A 14,158-nucleotide genomic window follows, 5' to 3' on the forward strand; every position below is an offset into this window, starting at 1 on the left:
TTTCTTTTTCTTTTTTTTTTTTTTTTGAGGCAAAGTCTCACTCTGTTTTCCAAGCTGGAGTGTAGTGGCACAGTCTCGGCTTACTACAACTTCCGCCTCGCAGGTTCAACCAGTTCTCCTGCCTCAGCCTCTGGAGTAGCTAGGATTACAGGTGTCCACCATGATGCCTGGTCTCGAATTCCTGACCTCAAGTGATCTGCCCATCTTGGCTTCCCAAAGTGCTGGGATTACAGGCGTGAGCACTGTGCCCGGCCCTATGTTTTCTTTTTTAAAAATTTTTAAATTTTAATTTTTGTGGGTACCTAGTAGGTATATATATTTATGGGGGTACATGAGATATTTTGATACAGGCATACAATGCCTAATAATCACATTAGGGTAAGGGGGGGTATCCATCACCTCAAGCATTTATCCTTTGTGTTACAATCCAGTTATACTGTTTTTAGTTATTTTAGAATGTATAATTAAACTTATGTTGACTATAGTCACCCTGTTGTGCTATCAAATACTAGATCTTGCTCATTTATTTTTTTTGTACCCATTAACCATCCTTACTTCCCCCACCCAGCCCCTCCTCTACCCTCCCCAGCCTCTGGTAGCTATCATTCTTCTCTCATCTCCACTGTGAATATCAATCTTTCCTCTATGCTAGAAATCACAGCAGCAATTTACCTTCTCATCTTATTTAATAGTTAGGGAAGATATTAGAGATTTCAGGTTTCTTAGCCTAGAGATTTAAATTCCTATAGGTACTAAATTGTAAAATAAGTGTGTTATGTTTAGTTATCATAAATGGTAATAGTGAAAATAATAGTTATAATAAATAGTAATAAATAGTGATGACTCATGCTTACCATATGTGTAACTGGCATTTTCTCCTGAATGGCTGAAATAGTATTTCTTTGTTTTTTTGTTTTGTTTTTGTTGTTTGATTTTTGAGTCTCACTGTGTCTCCAGGCTGGATCTTGGCTCACTGCAGCCTCTGCCTCCTGGGTTCAAGTGATTCTCCTGCTTCAGCCTCCCGAGTAAGTGGGACTGCAGGCGCACACCACCACGCCCAGCTAATTTTTGTATTTTTAGTAGAGACAGGGTTTCACTATGTTGGCCAGGATGGTCTCGATCTCTTGACCTCGTGATCCACCCGCCTGCCTCTGCCTCCCAAAGCGCTGGGATTACAGGCGTGAGCCACCGCGCCTGGCCAATAGTATTTCTTTGAATTTTACCCTTGTCTCTTGTAAAATGGGAAGTTATGAGTGGATAAGAAAGTTAATACTCGGCTAGGCGCGGTGGCTTACGCCTGTAATGCCAGCACTTTGGGACGCCAAAGCAGGTGGATCACGAGGTCTGGTGTTCCAGACCAGCCTGGCCAACACGGTGAAACCCCGTTTCCACTAAAAACACAAAAATTAGCCAGGCATAATGGCACACCCCTGTAATCCCAGCTACTTGGGAGGCTGAGGTAGGAGAATCACTTGAACCTGGGAGGCAGAGGTTGCAGTAAGCCGAGATCGTGCCATTGCACTCCAGCCTGTGCAATAGAGTGAGACTCTGTCTCAAAAAAAAAAAAAAAAAAAGTTAATACCCAGATTAATATTAAGCCATGGGAGAATACGAAGGAAATTAGATTATTTATCTCACAACTCAAGGAGTGGACCACTGTGATAATGTGATGTAATAAAAAATATATATTTGTTCTTCATCCCTAATTCCTGGCACAGAGGTCCTAAAACCCTAGGAATTTCCTGAGTGATTGGGGTGAGAGGAACGTCTTAATTTGTAATTAGCTCCTTTCAGCTATACCTGAGTTTCTGCTAATGAAGTGAGTCTTGGTGGGCCCCTTGACAGTTTCTAGATGAGGGCTGGTGGTTGCCAAAGGAACCAGTCATGCAATTTGAGTGTTGGAACTTTCAACCCAGCATCCCTCCAGAGAGAGGAGAGGGGCTGGAGACTGAGTTCAGTTACCAATGGCCAGTGATTTTTATCAGTCATGCCTACCTAAGGAAATCTCCATAAGAATCCTAAATAATAGAGTTTGGAGAGCTTCTGGGTTGGTGAAGACATTGAGGTGCTGGGAGGATGGTGTGCCTAAAAAGGGCATGGAAGCTCTGCCCATTCCCCTTTCCTCCATATCTTAACCCCATGCGCCTCTTTCATTGGCTGTTCATCTTTAACCTTTATAGTAAACCAGTAAACAAAAGTGCGGTCTTGTGCCACATAATGGTGTTTTTGTCAAAGAGGGACTACGTATATGACTGGTCCCCTGAGATTATAATACTGTATTTTTACCGTACCTTTTCTATGTTTAGATGTGTTTTGATACACAAATACCATTGTGTTGCAGTTGCCTACAGTATTCAGTACAGTAACGTGTGCTATACAGGTTTGTGCTCTAGGGGCAGTAGGTTATATCCTGTTGTCTAAGTATTCCGTATAGCGTAACTCTCTGGTATGATGTTCGCACAATGATTCAGTTACCTAACCATGCATTTCTCAGAATGTATTCTCATCATTAAGCGATGCATGACTATAGATGTTTCCTTGAGTTTTATGAGCCATTGTAGCAAATTATTGAATCAGAAGAAGGGGTGATGGGAACCTCTGATTTGTAGCCAAACTGACAAAAGTTGTGGTTAGCCTGAGGACCCACTACTTGCAATTGGCATCTGAAGTGGGAGGCAGTCTTGTGGGACTGAGCCCTTTACCTTTGGGGTCTACATTAACTATGGGTAGTTAGTGTTAGAATTATAGGATGTTCAACTGATGTCCGTGGAGAACTGAAGGATTGCTTGGTGTGGACAACTCATAAATTGTGTACCAGAAATGTTGTGAGAGTATAGAAAAGCCATGTTGATTTTTTTTTTTTTTTTAATCCTCATTAAGGCCAGATTTTTGTTTGGATTCGGAATGTCTGAATTCTCTTTATCTCTCCTCAAGAAGAATAAGGAGATGCTCTGGAAGTCCTCTGAAGTCCTCATATTTCCATTCAAATGGAAAAATACAAAGTAGAACGGGTCCTTTTACTACTAGCCTCTCATTAACACACAAGAAAATCAATCAAATCAGACATTTCCTTCTTGGTCCTCTTATATCCCCCACACATATTCTTTAATTTCTTTCCTCTGGCTCTTTCTCTTCTTTATCTCCTTCATTAACTACCTCTTTCCTCCAATACATTTCAGTATTTAAAAAATTTTAAGGCCAGGCACGGTGGCTCATGCCTGTAATCCCAGCACTTTGGGAGGCCAAGGTGGGTGGATCACCTGAAGTCAGGAGTTCAAGACCAGCCTGACGAACATGGCAAAACCCGTCTCTACTAAATACAAAAAATTAGCCAGGCGTGGTGGCGCACACCTGTAATTCCAGCTACTTGGGAGTCTGAGGCAGGAGAATCGCTTGAACCTGGGAGGCGGAGGTTGTAGTGAGCCGAGATCGCACCATTGCACTCCAGCCTGGGCAACAAGAGCGAAACTCTGTCTCAAAATTAAAAAAAAAAAAAATAATAATAATAATAATAATAATTCTTGGCCTTCTGCTTTTCTCTGATTACACCTTCTCTTTAGGAGGTCTTATCTATTTCTGGAATTTCAGTGACCATCCTCTTGATAAAAACACAAAATACTGCATAATTATGTTGGAGGACTGGGTGAGAGTAGGGTAGGAGGGGTGGAATAGTTTAGTTATCTGATGATAGTATGCTAGAAATTCAATAAACAATTTATAAAATTAATAACCAAGAAATAGTCATATAAAGTATATTATAGTTGGCCCTCTATGTCTGCAGGTTCCACATTCTTGGGTTTAGCCAACTGCATGGAAAATATCAGGAAAAATAAACAATAAAAACAACAATACTACAATTAAAAAAATGAGTAAAACTGTAGCACAATTACTGTTTATTAATTAATTAATTTATTTATTTTTTCTTGAGACAGAATCTTGCTCTGTCGCCCAGGCTGGAGTGCAGTGGCGGGATCTCAGCTCACTGCAACCTCTGCCTCCTGGGTACAAACAATTCTCCTGCCTCAGCCTTCTGAGTAGCTGGGATTACAGGTGCCCGCCACCATGCGCTGCTAATTTTTGTATTTTTAATAGAGGCAGGGTTTCATCTTGTTGGCCAGGCTGGTCTCAAACTGGCTGGTCTCAAACTCCTGACTTCGTGATCCTCCCACCTCGGCCTCCCAAAGTGCTGGGATTACAGGCGTGAGTCACTGTGTCTTATATAACATTACATTGTATTAGGTACTACAAGTAGTCTAGAGATGATTTAAAGTATATGAGAGTATGTACATAGGTTTTCTGCAAATACTAAGCCATTTTATATAAAGGGCTTGAGCATCTGCAGAGTTTGGTATCCATCGGGGGTCCTGGGACCAATCTCCCTCAGATACGAGAGGACCATTGTCTTCAATACTGGAGGGAATGCCTGTAAGATTTGGGGAATATTTGCCTCTGGGAAGGGAGATTAGGGATAGGGAAGAAGGCAATGGGATTCTTTATTCATCATAATCCATTTCATTCTTTTTTTACTTTTTAAGCTTATGTACACATGTTACTATTAAAATTTATTTAAAAGTTAGAGCATACGGGTATTTCACAGAATTATTGGCAAAGAAATGCATCTTTGTAGAATTGGTTAAAATAAAATTCATGAAGAGCAGGGACCTTGTGTTATTTATTCCTATGTTCCCAGTGTCTAGGGTAGACTTGACATGTAGCGAGGGCTTGATAAATACTTATTTAATGAATTAAGCAATTGCAGAAATGAAATTTCTGGAGTGGGAGTGAGATTAGAGTCTTCAGGATGGCAGGCAAATGCTCTCTACTGGGCTGTAAGCTCCATAGAGCTAGGGGCCTTGCTTGCTTTTTGCTTTGTCTTGTGTACATATGTCTGGTACATACTGAGTAGATAGTAAATGCTCAGGGCTGTCTTTAGAATGGACCATTCAAGAAATATAGCCCTGAATGTAAGAAGAGAGATCACTTCCCCCAGCTGTGTCTTGTTACATTTATTCAGTTGTCATATGTCCCTTGCTTCACTTGGTTGGTTTCTTTGTTAGGCCTAAGGTCAGAATAATGCTGTTACTCAAAGTCTTTATGTATTAAGTAAACTTTTTAAGTATGGCCTTCTTTGAACAAAACTTGATGTATGTTATGGCCTCTACGGAGATCATAAAGATGACCAAGGCTCAGTCTCTGACTCTAAAAACATGTGGTCGTGGTCCAGCAGGGAAAATTTAATTTATACATACATATAGATATGGGGGGTGGGGGGTGTGTGTGTACACACACAAACACACTGTTGATGTAAACAGTAGTTGTACTACAGTTTTATCCTTTTTTTTTTTTTTTTTTTTTTTTTTGAGACAGAGTCTTGCTCTGTCGCCCAGGCTGGAGTGCAGTGGCGTGATCTCATCCCACTGCAACCTCCGCCTCCCGGGTTCAAGTAATTCTGCCTCAGCGTCTTGAGTAGCTGGGATTACAGGTGCGTGCCACCACACCCGGCTAATTTTTTGTATTTTTAGTAGAGACAGGCTTTCACCGTGTTAGCCAGGATGGTCTCCATCTCCTGACCTCGTGATCCGCCTGCCTCCGCCTCCCAGAGTGCTGGGACTACAGGCATGAGCCACTGCGCCTGGCCTCATTTTTTTATTGTAGTGTAAGGCCTGCCTTAGTCTCTTCAGGCTGCTATAATCAATACCATAATCTAGGTGGCTTATAAACAACAGAAATTTATTTCTCACAGTTCTAGAAGCTGAGAAATTTGTCCGGGTGCAGTGGCTAACGCCTGTAATCTCAGTACTTTGGGAAGCCAAGGTGGGCGGATCACCTGAGGTCGGGAGTTTGAGACCAGCCTGACCAACATGGAGACACCCTGTCTCTACTAAAAATACAAACTTAGCCAGGCATGGTGGTGCATACCTGTAATCCCAGCTACTCGGGAGGCTGAGACAGGATAATCGCTTGAACCCGGGGGGTGGAGGTTTCGGTGAGCCAAGATCGCACCACCGCCCTCCAGCGTGGGCAACAAGAGTGAAACTGTCTCAAATAAATTAATAGATAAGTAAGTAGGTAGGTAGGTAGGTAGGTAGGTAGGTAGACAGACAGATAGACAGACAGACAGACAGACAGATAGATAGACAGAGGCTGGGAAATTCAAGATCAAGGAACCCAGATTCATTATGGCGAGGGCCTGCTTCCTGGTACATAGAGAGTGCCTTTTTGCTGTGTCCTCACAAGGCAAAAGGGTGAGGGATTCTTTGGGGCCGAATTTATAAGGATACTGATCCCATTCATGAAGGCTCTCTGCCTTCATAACCTAATCACCTTCCAAACACCCCACCTCCAAATACCCTTACATTTGGGATTAGGTTTCAACATAGGAATTTTGATAACAAGGGCTAAGCAGCTTGTACAGGAGAAAGGAGGAAGAGGTCATTAAATCTCATTGGGGCCTGTAGGTGGAGGGACTGATGGAAGTGTAGACTAGGAAAGGGAGGGAGAAATCAGGAAGGCTTCATTTCCTTTCTTCCCTTTTTCCTTTTTATCTTTTAAAAACTTTTTCTCTCTTTTATTTCTTTTCTCTCATGCTTTTTTTTTGCAATTACTTAGTACTTGCCATGAGTCAGGAAATGTGCTGCATGCTGGAGGATGAAAAGATAAATTAGGGAGCCTATGATGTGGCTGGAGAGACAGACATGTTACCTCTTCCCCTTCCTCCTCAAAAAATGAAGGTGATGAAACAGCTCTAGCAAAAAAAATTGAGGACTTAGGTAATGTCTCACAGGCAAATCACAGCCCTGATGTGAATAGAAGTGTTAATTGTAGTACCATTTCTTGAATTGCTGTGTGCCAGGCACTGTGCTATGAGCTTTTTCATACATCTAACTTTAATATCTCTCAGAACAGCTCTATAAATTACCTATATATAAGTAGATGATAATATTCTTATTTTACAGATGAGGAAGGCATATGATTTGTTAAGTGACTTACCCAAGTTCACATAGTCTGTAAATTCCTGAATTGTATTGAAGTCTGACTCCAAAGTTCATTCTACTCAAAAAATGCCAGAGGAACTGTAATATATTGCTGGTGGAATTATAAATGATACAGTCAGTTTGGAAAACAGTTTGGCAGTTCCTCAAAAGGTTGAATAGAGAGATCAAGTGACCCAACAAGAGAAATGAAAATAAACCTTCACACAAAAACTTATAAATGGATGTCAAAACAGCATTAGTCATAATATTTCCAAAGTGAAACAAAATGTGGTATATCCATATACTGGAATATTATTTAGCCATAGAAAGGAATGAATTGGTACGCGGTTCAGTGTGGATGAACCTTGCAAACATTATAGTAGGTGAATGAACCTGATTACAAAGACCACGTTTTATGATTCTGTTTATATGAAATGTCCAGAATTGGCAAATACACAGAAGTTGGAGTAGTGGTTGTCAGTGTCTCAGGGAAGAGATAAATGGGCTTGAGGTTTCTCTTTAGGGTGGTGAAAATGTCCTAAAATTGTGATGATGGTTGTAAAACTTTGTGAATATACTAAAAAAAAATTGAATTGTATACTTTAAATAATAGATAATTGTGTAGTATGTGAATTGTGTCTCACTAATTTTGTTTAAAACAAGACAAAACAAAACAAATCTGATTCTGAAAGAGAATTTTCTGCTCTACATATCTAGAAGTATCAGTAAGCTCTTACTGTAATAGTAAATAAGCAGGTGATCCTCACTTACAGTCTTTAGCCTCATGTTACTTAACATCTTCCCAACATTAATAATATCTTAAAATGTACTGTCTGAGGCCGGGTGCGGTGGCTCATGCCTGCAATCCTAGCACTTTGGGAGGCCAAGGCGGGCAGATCACGAGGTCAGGAGTTCGAGACCAGCCTGACCAACATGGCGAAACCCCGTCTCTACTAAAAATACAAAAATTAGCTGGGTGTGGTTGCGTGTGCCTGTAATCCCAGCTCCTCAGGAGGGGTTTTGTTAGCCTTTGGTCCACAGTCATGTGTGCTTTTTATTTCTGACTTCATGTTTAGTATCTTCTTTCAGAAGGTTTTTCTTACTCCAAGATTATTTTCATTTTCATTTTTTTTTTTTTTTGAAACAAGGTCTCACTCATGCAGGCTGGAGTGCAGTGGCACGATCTCGGCTCACTGCAACCTCTTGTTTCCCGGGTTTAAGTGATTCTCCTTCCTCAGCCTCCCTATTAGCTGGGATTACAGGGGTGCGCCACCACGCATGGCTAATTTTTGTATTTTTAGTAGAGACGGGGTTTCACCATGTTGGCCAGCTTGGTCTCAAATTCCTAACCTCGGGTGATCCACCTGCCCTGGCCTCCCAAAGTGCTGGGATTACAGGCCTGAGCCACTGCGCCTGGCCTCTAAGATTATTTTAAAAATTTAACATTTTTGTCTAAAACTGGCCTCATTTTTTACATTACATAGATCTTTGACTCACCATTTTGTTTATGGTATGAAGTACAAACCAAAACTTTTAAAAATGGGTAATCCGTTGTTCCAATCACTTGTTGAATAGTTTGTGTTTTTATTGGTTAGAAATGTAACTATTATTAAAGAGCAGTTGTTATTGGAAGGTAGTTTTTAAAATTTACAAATGGGTATATTTTGTATGCATTTAAAGTAATAAAAACATTTAAAGTGTTATGTGATTGTAGATTAGATTGTTTCTTATATGTTTAGAATTTATAGGACCAGTTTTTTCTCAAAGCGTGTGTAGTCTGAAAAGCAATGTAATATTTTTCCTCATAAATAAGAGTTTGCCTTATTGAAGGCTTGTGTTTATGTAGGTAATCTTACTTTGAAAGCAGACCACTCAGTCTAGTAGAAAGAGGGGGAATTAGCGGTTTGAATAATGGAGTTGTAGTTTTAGACCTGCCACTCCCTGACTGCTCCTTTGTGTGGGTCAGCCTCTCTGTGTTTTGTTTTCCTCTGTTAAAATGCATGAATAATAATCCCCACAGTGTCTACTTATATGAGTATTTTATTAGATGGGATCATGGATATAAAAGCACTTTTAATTGGTAAAGCAGTTTAAATGTAAGGAATTACTGCATCTTAACCTTTCCTCCCTTTTTCTTGTAGGTAGTGTTGGTGCTTCTTTTCAGTGCCAGTCCATCCATCACGACCACATTTGTCATGATGACAGTGACAAGGTGAGGTTCGTGTTGATGTCTGCCATGGTGAAAATGCATGCCAAACTTACGTTGCTGGATTCTCTTGCATAATTCTGGGCCTAGGGCAAGAAGAGTGTGATTTGTGGGGACACATTGTTGAGACGCTGAGGGCCTTGCTGGTTTGTGTGTCAAATTATTGACTGCTCCAGGAAACCTAAGGCTAATTCCTCAACCCGAGGTGGGTTGGACTTTTGATCAGCACTCCACTTTCCTACCTATGCCTCTGTCCCCACTGTGGTGCCTTCCTCTTCTGCACAGCCTGAATGGATTATCTTAATATATGAACGTGTTTCAGCGGTTGATAGCTATCTCAGCAACTCATGTTGGAAATATCTTGGACATTACATTTTGGTTCACTTTTGGCATTAATTGCATTGAATTATGTTTTCTTCTTATACTTTACCTTCAAAACATTTTTTTGGCTCTGTTTACAAAGGCCAATTTAGATATTGGGGATTGTCAGTTGAATCGATCTGGTTCATACACAAGAAGTCTACTTTGGGCCTGATATGTATACATTTTAAATTATGTCCAAACTATTGGTGGTGGTTTCATTGTGTTTTTTGCTTTTGTTCTTTTTATCTCTAAAGAAACCTGGTCTCTAGGGGGGGCTTTTCAATACTCATCAGTACCCTTGACGGCCCAGCCCTTGCAGTAAATATTTCTGTGGGCTGGGCGTTTGGAACATCTGGCTGCCGATCTGGACGGACTTAAATTTAGTCTTTTTCACCATCAATTTCTAGTGGCTTCCCTCCCATTTCCTGTGTGTTATATACAGGAATCTATCACTCCCTTGGTAGTTTCCAGTGCAGACCAATCTAAGCAGTCTTTTTCTCTGCTGTTTTGATCAAGATCCTCCTCTCTCATTGTGTTGGAGCTGGATCAAGAAGTTGGTTGATAATTGGGATTTTCCAAATGGTTTCTTTGTTCTGTTTGTTGGTCTCTGTCTTTGTGAGCTTTGTTCAGACTGATTTCACTCTCTTTACAGAGAGTGGTAGCTCGTAGCATTCCAGAGTCTCCTTTATTATTGTACCAATCAAGAGGCATGAGTTTCATTTTTAACTTCTTTCAAAGGCAAGCCACTGAAAGAGACTTCTAGAATATATAGTTGGCTACAGAAAATTTTGTATACTACAGATTTTAGAAATGAGCATTTGAAATTAAGAGTGATGATAGAGGGAGAAGGCAAAATCATTTTAGGTTACTAATGTTACAAGTGATTGTGCTTCATAATTATGAAGGTGCTTTTGGGTTAAATTTTTTTTCTTCTGCTAAGTGTGTTATGCTACTATCCATTTGTTCGTTTATGGTATAGAAGCCAGACCGCCCTCCGGATTGTCTCCAGACCTTAGATTCTGAAGATAAGCTTTTTGTCTACCTTTGCCAGGTACTTCCTGTCACCCCTTAAAATGTTTTTGTTTTCTAATTTATTAATCTTTTCTATAGCTGATTTTGTGCTTTTGAGACAGGAGATTTTTCTGGAAATATGGGGGAGAAAAGGGAAGAGAAGTTTAAGGAATATTATTAAGGAACAGGAGATCAGCAGATTAAAGAACTGTCTGAAACGACTCTCCTTTCTTCCTACCTACCATGTATATATTGATTGTTTCCTAAATGGAAATGGAGAAAATGGATTAGGGTCTCTTGACTATGTATTTAGAATTTATTCAACTCATTCAGTCAGCAAGTAGTACTTATTGATTGGTAGCTATGTGTCTAGCCATTTAGGGAATACAGCCAGATACAAAACAGATAGATTCTAGTATAGCATTTTACAATAAGTGAAGTGGATAAAAGAAAAGTTACAGATTACAGCCTTTCTTTGTCTTTTTTTTTTTTTCGGTGGGGAGACTGAGTCTCCCTTCGTTGCTCAGGCTGGAGTGCAGTGGTACAGTCTTGGCTCACTGCAACCTCTGCCTCCCAGGTTCAAACGATTCTCAGCCTCCTGAGTAGCTGGGATTACAGGCGTGTGCCACCATGCCCAGCTAATTTTTTGTATTTTTATGTTTGTTTGTTTGTTTGTTTATTATTTTGAGATTGAGTCTCCCTCTGTTGCCCAGGCTGGAGTGCAGTGGCAAGATCTCAGCTCACTGCAGTGTCTGCCTCCTGGTTCAAGTGATTGTTGTGCCTCAGCCTCCCAAGTAGCTGGGACTGCAGGTGTTCATCACCATGCCTGGCTAATTTTTGTATTTTTAGTGGAAACGGGACTTCACCATGTTGGCCAGGCTGGTCTCGAACTCCTGGCCTCAAGTGAGCCACCTGACTCAGTCTCCCAAAGTGTTTGGATTACAGGTGTGAGCCACCGTGCCCGGCCAGATTATAGCTTTCAACAGGATCATCAGGTGTTATTCTGGGGAGGAGAGTGGGTGGATATAATATTTAAAAATCAGATCCCTACATATACAACAGCCCCCTGACGTCTTTCTGTGACACGTGGGTATTGGTTTTGCAAAAACTGAAATGAACCTGTTGCCCTCTGCACACTCACTGTCTCTCCCTTCCCCACTTCTTCATAGTCTCACTCAGAATTAAAGGGATCATAGAGCATGTTTACGCCAACCTGCTTTTTATTTTTTTTTTATTTTATTTTTTTATTTTTCAGACAGAGTTTCGCTCTTGTTGCCCAGGCTGGAGTTGCAATGGTGTGATCTTGGCTCACTGCAACCTCCGCCTCCCGGGTTCAAGTGATTCTCCTGCCTCAGCCTCCCGAGTAGCTGGGATTACAGGCACCCACTACCACACCCGGCTAATTTTGTATTTTTAGTAGAGACGAGGTTTCTCCATGTTGGTCAGGCTGGTCTCAAACTCCTGACTTCAAGTGATCCGCCAGCCTCAGCCTCCCAAAGTGCTGGTATTACAGACGTGAGCCACCACGCCTGGCCCCAACCTGCTTTTAAAAAAAATAAACTTGGGAGCTGTGACCATCATGGGAGAAATTACTTGTTCAGGGGTAACCCACAGTGCTAGGGCTAGACCAGATCTGTATCAAATGCAAGTTATATAAAATATTTGCTTAGGTATTCTGAGCACATTGTCAAAACGTGTTGATTCTTTGCTTGTTGTCTTTGCCTATCTTTCAGGCATGGTGTGTTTCTCAGATTGGGGAAGAAAAGATGATTTTTCTTTTAAGTTTTCTCACTTTTAACTAATCCATGTGTGACTGGGGATGGAACCACAGTTCATGCAAGGAGTATGAGGGCCAATTTATTTGTTGGACATCCTCTCTACAGCCTTGGAGGTGGTGGCCAATCCCCAATTTTTTGGCTTGATCTGTTATTCTCCAGCTTAAAGTTTCTCTCTTGATACGTATCTGTGTATAGTTTATAGTGCTGGAAGAAACTGATTCCAGCTCTGATGTTAATTATTAAATCCTGTGAGTTACAAATTCTCATTAATTTATATTGGGCACAGCAATTTGCACAAGCCCTCCAGCATTATTTTTACATTCGTTCACAGGGCCATATTCCATAATTTCTAGGTAGCAAACGTTTATATTTGAGTAGCTACTACATACAGAGCAATGTTCTAGATATTGGGGATACTGCATTGAAGAAAACAGAAGTCTTTGCTCTTACGCAGCTTGCTTTCTGTGAGTGGGGAAAGGCAAGACAATAAAGATACTGTTAACTGATTATTTGTGTTGTGAAGAATAAGAAAGCAGGGAAGGGGGCATAGAAGTACTGGGAGAAGGTTGTCCTCTTTTTTTTTTTTTTGAGACACAGTCTTGCTCTGTTGCCCAGGCTGGAGTGCAGTGGCGCGATCTCAGTTCACTGCAAGCTCTGCCTCCTGGGTTCACGCCATTCTCCTGCCTCAGCCTCCTGAGTAGCTGGGACTACAGGTGCCTGTCACCACACCTGGCTAATTTTTTGTATTTGTAGTAGAGAGGGGGTTTCACTGTGTTAGCCAGGATGGTCTGGATCTCCTGACCTCGTGACCCACCCGCCTCGGCCTCCCAAAGTGCTAGGATTACAGGCGTGAGGCACCATGCCCGGCCGAAGGTTGTCCTCTTAACCAGGTAGTCACAACACCCTTTGAAGTAGGGACTGCTTTATTCCAGTTTTATCAGTGAGGAATCTGAGGCACAGATTAAATATTTACCCAAGATCACACAGCAGTACACTGGGATTCCATCCCAAGCTGCCTTGCTCAAGTCTGTACTCTGCTATTTGAAGAAACCTATTCCTATTTTAACTTTACCCATTCAACTGTGACATGCTCGGAGAAACATATCTGCAAGTGGAGAAGGCCTCAGAGAGTCACAGTGGAACTGAACCATTGGTACCAGTCCTTGCCTGTAGTTTTTTTTCTTGCCCCCAGGCCTTTATTCTGATTCATGACTGTTTGTTACTCCAGGCTCCTCTGCCAAGTCATCCCTACCCTGTGTCAGGCTCAGAATTCTGTGCGAGTTTTTTGTTTGTTTGTTTATGACAGGGTCTCACTCTGTTGCCCAGGCTGGGGCGCAGTGGCGCAATTTCTGCTCACTGCGACCTCTGCCCCCACCTTCAAGGGATTCTCCCACCTCAGCCTTCCCAAGTAGCTGGGAATACAGACGCCGTGCCACCTGTAGTCATGTTTCACTTAGATACTGAAATTAACTTAACTCAGCTAATGTCAGTTTGAAAATAGTCACATTTTCACAGTGACAACAAGCTTGAGCTGGGGAACTAGGTCTGACCTGAGAATGAGATAAAATATTGAAGAATTTGATAAGACTATTCCCTCAGTTGAGGTGAATTAACTTGTAGCCTCAATTATATATTTTTTCAGAGTTCTTGATACATTGCCAGGAGGATGGCCATTTGAGAAACGAAAATAGAAGAGTTCTTCCTAAACTGCTTATGTGTGCTTCAGAGCAGGAGTCTTTCTTGACAAGAATTCCTTTTAGTAGGCTTCGTTCATTTGTCTTGGAAAAAAGCACCCATCTAGCTTGTGGTATAAGTAATCCCATGCA

General features: G+C 41.3%; 1 protein-coding gene across 9 annotated transcripts in view; it reads left to right on the forward strand.

Moving 5' to 3' along the window:
- The window catches only part of RNF38 (ring finger protein 38), a 153,089-nt gene that overhangs the window by 54,934 nt on the left and 83,997 nt on the right, over positions 1-14,158 (forward strand). For 8 of the 9 annotated variants that reach the window (XM_054519705.2, XM_024252427.3, XM_054519704.2 and 5 more), the window contains exon 2: positions 9,116-9,186. The exons of the other annotated variant lie outside the window; for it this stretch is intronic. The gene's annotated coding sequence lies outside the window, so the exon portion shown is untranslated. The remainder of the gene's footprint in view (positions 1-9,115; positions 9,187-14,158) is intronic. 9 annotated transcript variants of the gene reach the window in all.

The sequence above is a fragment of the Pongo abelii genome, chromosome 13 (assembly GCF_028885655.2).
Source record: "Pongo abelii isolate AG06213 chromosome 13, NHGRI_mPonAbe1-v2.0_pri, whole genome shotgun sequence".
Classification (NCBI taxonomy): Eukaryota; Metazoa; Chordata; class Mammalia; order Primates; family Hominidae; genus Pongo; species Pongo abelii.